The sequence below is a fragment of the Zingiber officinale genome, chromosome 8B (assembly GCF_018446385.1).
Source record: "Zingiber officinale cultivar Zhangliang chromosome 8B, Zo_v1.1, whole genome shotgun sequence".
In the NCBI taxonomy this organism is placed as follows: Eukaryota; Viridiplantae; Streptophyta; class Magnoliopsida; order Zingiberales; family Zingiberaceae; genus Zingiber; species Zingiber officinale.
Window position 1 is genome coordinate 61,897,996 of NC_056001.1, and position 6,000 is coordinate 61,903,995.

The window sequence follows — 6,000 nt, forward strand, 5'->3', positions numbered from 1 at the left end:
GTTGTCGGAGTAAATTGAATATATGATATCAATTAAAATAAATAAAATAAAATAAACCAAATAAATACATTTTAACAATTCAATAAATAATAGTTGTGAATAACATTTATAAATAAATACAAATTAATATTACCAACTTTAATAACCAACTAAATAAATTTAAAATATAAAAATTTTAAATAATTAAATAAGTTTAAATTGAAAGTCCGATAATATTTAAATGGATCCGGCTCAAATCAAATTGAACTACACTCAAATTTATAAAAAAATAAACTAAGCTTGAATAATCATTAACTCGGATCGATTATTTGATCAAATAAAATTGAACATTATAAAATTTAACTCCATTTGATTTGAATTGATTTGTTTATAGTCCTAATCAACTCTTGACAATTGCCTGGCTGTTTGATAGAAGTCGACTCAGTTCACCTTAGTTCACAAGTTGAATTGGGCAAAGATGACTTAGCTCGATCAAAATCATGTCTACATAAGGTTCAGAAACAATTTTGTTATCATGATAATAATCACAAAACCAAAATGAGAATGGTAGGTGATACGGGATATTAAGGACGGACCTGGGTTGTTATACTAGTCAAAGTTAATGTGGCGTGGCAGTCAAAGTCAAGGAAAGATGATAGTCAGCGTGTCACTCTCGATAAGACTTTCCTCTTCGCCCAGCGTTAAGGCCTTTAGTATAAAGACGATCGGCCCATGATCCCATCGGACCTAGGGGACCTAGTGCTCCATTTCTGTATTAGGACATCTATTAAATAGCCAATCATTCGATAGCCGATCGAGTTCAAGGGATGTCTAACCTTCGATAGACTGGTCGGTTATATGTGCGTCCGAAGTGAGGGGATTCAGCTTCCCACTCAATACAAATCTTTTAGCATATGATCGGTCAACCCTATGAGTTTTCTCACATGTCAGTTAACCTTCATATCGTCGATCGATAATAACTCTAATCAGATTTATACAGCTCAGTATGCTCATCTCTTATACGTATAAAAGATAAGTGTAAAGCAACTCTCCTTACAAATTCAGCTGGACTTTAAGATCTCAGTCTCTCACTTCAAAGGCAAGCCTTCTCTTATATGGGTGATCGGCTTAAAGTACCGATCGAATCTCCCAGTACTCAGTTCCCCATTTCTCTGAGGCGAGTATCCCGGTATATGGCCGGTCGATCATAGAATCGACCAGACCTAAGGGACATACCAGAGTAGATCTCTAGTATCATCTAGTGCATAACCAAGCAGTTTAAGGGAAGGATGTCTATACAGTCGGCTGAGTTAAAGATTCGGTCGAGACACACTCAACAGACAGCATGGTAAGAGAATCACAATGACCTGTCAAAATCACAACTGCTTTGTTAGAGAATATTCTTTTATTGTAATATGAGCATTCACTAGAACTTTCTTCGAAGATGATTATACTTCTCATCAGCCAACAGCTTATGACAATATATTCCTTCAATTGTCTCATTAATGACGTAAGTTACAAAAGGGGTACACACGAGTAATGGAAGATTCCTCAGACGGTGACTATACGTCTCCCAGGCTATACATGTTCCCTTACTCGACAACTTCTGACACCCGACATTTTTTGCCACCTCGTGATTGTAAAGGCCATGAGAGGTGGTATATAAAGGAGGGGTCTTTTTCGTTTACGAGATATGTGAAATCACCTAAAGTTACTCTCAATTACGCTTAGCCATCCACACTCATCTACTATTCTTATTTCCACTCGACTAGCATACTAACTTGAGCATCGGAGAACCTATGCCAAGGATCCTCCCTTGGTTTTTGGCAATGACATCCTGTCTGCTCTCTTTGGTGTGTGTAGAGAGGAAGAAAAAGCCTATTTTTCTCTAATTTCAAGTCTTCAAGTGGTCAATAGCACAACCACTTGCCCAACACGCAACTTCTCTAATTTTTAGACAAGATCAAATTTGACACCGTCTGTGAGAACTTTCGTTTGAATCTGAAGCATAAGGATGGAAAAAGCTGGACAATTCACTACTGTCACCCTGTCTCAAAAAGATTTTAAGTTGTTGGTTATGGCCTGGTCTTAAAAGATGATGCAACAACAAGTAGCTATCGTCGATACACTACTGCATGATCCAGCAGCATCCCGGATGGGTCCTCTTACTCAAAGGACTGGAGTTGAAGGCCTGACTGGGTTCATCCAGTTCACCCACCAACAATGAGGTTTGTGCAACCACTCATCCCATCGGTTGACCTATCACCTATGCCACCATCCCTGATTGCATGCCACCGGGCAATATTTCGTACTCCGCTCGAGGAAATGGGCTGAGAGGAAAGGCCCCAAGGATTGCCTACTGGGGATGCGCCTGTGCAGAATATGCATAAGGGAAAATTCCTGAGAGTCAACGACTCTCCTGAGTGGGTAAGCATGATGTTCTCCTTAGAGATATTGGGAGACAAGCTTCCAAAACACTATCTACCTCTAACGATAGGGGAATATAGAGGGTCAACTGATCCAGAAGATCATCTTCTCATGTTTGAGAATACTGCCCTCCTTCATTAGTATATGGACGGTGTGAAGTGTCGAGTATTTTTCACTACACTCTCCAACTCGACGCAGAGGTGGTTCAGGCGATTACAGGCTGAATCCACATGTTGTTTTAAGGATTTTTGTAAGGTTTTTCTTCATCATTTTGCCAGCAGTCGTCATTACCACAAAACCCCCTTGAGCCTCTTTTCTCTCAAATAGGGGCCCAAAGAGATGCTCAAGGCATACATCAAGAAATTCAATCAAGTGACCATGGGCGTTCCCTCGGCCACCTCGAAAATTCTTGTGAGTCCCTTTTCTCAAGGGCTCGTAGACAACGATTTCTTTCGCTCCCTAATCTGGAGGTCCCCTAGAGACTTCAACCATCTACTCAGGCGAGTATCAATGTCAAAGTGGCACAGTTTGTCTGAAAGAAAGAAGTCGCCACACCTGTGTTGGTGTAGGTTGCACTAATAATCAGAGTTTGATGTATAACAAATAGATTAAAGTTAAATGTGGTGTGTGTCTAGCCTTTTTACCAAATATGCAGGACTTGATGGATATAGAGGACCACAATACCAGGCTAAAGTCTAGCTAGGTTGATACCTGACACGAAGTCTAGATTGGTTGAAATCTGACATGAGGAAATCGAGCTAGGTTGATAGCTGACACGAAGTCCAGATCAGTTGAGATCTGGCAGGAGGAAGTCTAGATTAGTTGAAATATAGAAGGAAGTCCTGGTGGGTTAAGGGACCTAAAGTCTACAATTGGTAAGTAGAGGTAAACAATTGGAGGATAGATCCAGTAAAGACACATTCCCAGTTAAGGGAACTGTAGGCATTGGTCCAACTTAGGTTTATTTGGGAAAGTTAAGCTGAGACCTTGACTAGATATTGATCTTGGGGAGATAGGTTAAAATTACTACTACTATCCTGTTGTATTATGCTAACTTTATTTTACAGAATAAACCTATTTTTATTACCTGGATTAACTCTTTTTTTAGGAAAAGGAGGATGAAAAAAAGAGTGCCTGGGCTCTTGAAAGGGATCTGGGCACTCGAAGCTGGTCTGGGCACTTGAACTAGCTTTGTCGAGCGAGTGTCAGGCTAGGCACCCAGGCAGTCCAAGCGCTCAAGCTAGTCCGAGCGTCTAGAGCCAGTCCAGACGCCCAGACCACAAAAATCATTTAGAAGCTGAGTTGGAGCGCAACGACTACCCAAACTCACGTCAATGGTCTAGGCGCCCGGAGGGGGTCCGGGCGCCCGAAGGTGGATAAACTTGACAGATCAAGTTTTGACGAGAGATCACTACGTCAGCAATGGTCCAGGTGCTCGGAGGGGTTCTAGGCTTCTAGAATGGGCCTATATAAAGGCCTTCGACCAACAGCTTCAGAAGATCACCTGCTACAACTTTCATTCCTGTGCGCTACTCCGAAAAAGCTTCTACGATGCTATAATGCTCCACCGACAACTGGACATCAAGCCAAGGGCAGAGTCAGGTTATGGTTTATCCGGGCTGTAGCCCGGAGGCCGACGATGCCGAATCTCGAATTTACAGGGGAAAACAAATGGAAAACACGAGAAAAAGTGGAATTAGTCTTGGGCGACGGCGTCCGAGTTGGCAGTCATTGCTCACAACCTGCAATCAGCCCGGGTAGATCACCCGGGCTGGCTCCGCCATTGCATCAAGCTCTTCTACGATGCTGTAATGCTACTCTGAAAAGCTCCGAAAGTATGTGGTTACTTTAATAATATTCAGGTAACTCACCACAGCCTAGAAGCTTATTCAGAGAATGTTTGCTTAGTGGACCCAAAGTTAAATTTGAATATAACATAAGTTAAACAAATCAGTGAAAATCAACATAATTCATCTCACAAAAACTATAGGATTTCTTTGTTTAAAAACTTAGACCGGGTGAGATGCTTAAGACTCTAAAATAAAAAATAAAATTAATTGAATTAAAATAAATTGAAATTAAATTAAAATTAAAATTAAAATTAAATCAAATTAAGTTGAATTAAATTAAAAAATTCAATCAATTTAAAATTAAATAAATCAAATTAAAATTAAATAAATCAAATTAAAATTAAATTGAATTAAATTAAAAAATTTTAAATTAAATTGAATTAAATTAAAACAAAATAATATTAAATTAAATTCAAACAAATTAAAATTAAAATTAAATTAAATCAAATTAAAATTAAATTGAATCTAATCAAATTAAAATTAAATTGAATTTAATCAAATTAAAATTAAATTTAATTAAAACTAAATCAAATTAAATTAAAATTAAATTAAATTAAAATTAAATTAAATTAAATTAAATTAAATTAAAACAAAATAAATTTAAATTGAATTAAATTAAAAAAATTAAAATCAAATTTAATTAAATAAGATTAAAATTAAATAGAATTAAATTAAATCAAATTAAAATTAAATTAAAACAAATTAAATTTAAATTTAATTAAATCAAAACAAATTAAAATTGAATTAAATAAAGTTAAAATTAAAACTTAAATTAAATTAAAAATTAAAATTAAAATTAAAACTTAAACTAAATTAAAACTTAACATTAAAACTTAAACTAAAATTAAAATTTAAAATAAATTAAAAAATAAAATTAAAACTTAACATTAAAACATAAATTAAATTAAAAATGGAAATTAAAACTTAAATTAAATTAAAACTTAAGATTAAAACTTAAACTAAAATTAAACTTAAAATTAAAATTAAACCTAAAATTACCATTAAAATTAACCTTAAAACTTAATTAAAATGGACCAAGCTCAAGCAAAATTTTTAAAACTTTAACATATTTAATCTAACCTTAATTAAAAACTTTAACAAAAAAATTATGATAAAGCTTAAATTGAAACCTTAAATTAAATTCATTAAACTGAATTCCCAAAGGTGAAGGTGCCTCCCATTTAGTCGGAGGCGCCTCACACAAAAGTTGGAAAAATCCTGCCAAACCTCATTGGAAGCGCATGCTCAAGCAAAATTTTTAAAACTTTAACATATTTAATCTAACCTTAATTAAAAAATTTAACAAAAAAATAATAATAAAACTTAGATTGAAACCTTCAATTAAATTCATTAAACTGAATTCCCAAAGGCCAAGGCGCCTCCCATTTAGTCAAAGGCGCCTTGTAGAAAGGTGGTAAAAATCTTGCCAAACCTCATTGGAGGCGCCTTCAATGCGTTTGAAGGCACCCTCAATAAACCTTTGGAGGTGTCTTCCATCAGCTTAAAGGTGCCTCCAACCTGTGTTTAAGCAGCAAACAATGACTTTCTCTGTTCGCGAAAAATGCTCGAGAAGGCTCCTTCTAGCCACTTTCTTCACCTTTTTCTCCTCGATTCTCCTCCCAAACTACAAAAATGCCTCTTAGATACTCTCTATCTTGATCTATATATTTATTTTGTATGTTTTTTTGAAATAGTTACTGTATGTGCTTAGATGTGTATATATCTATTAATTGTTTAGGAAAAG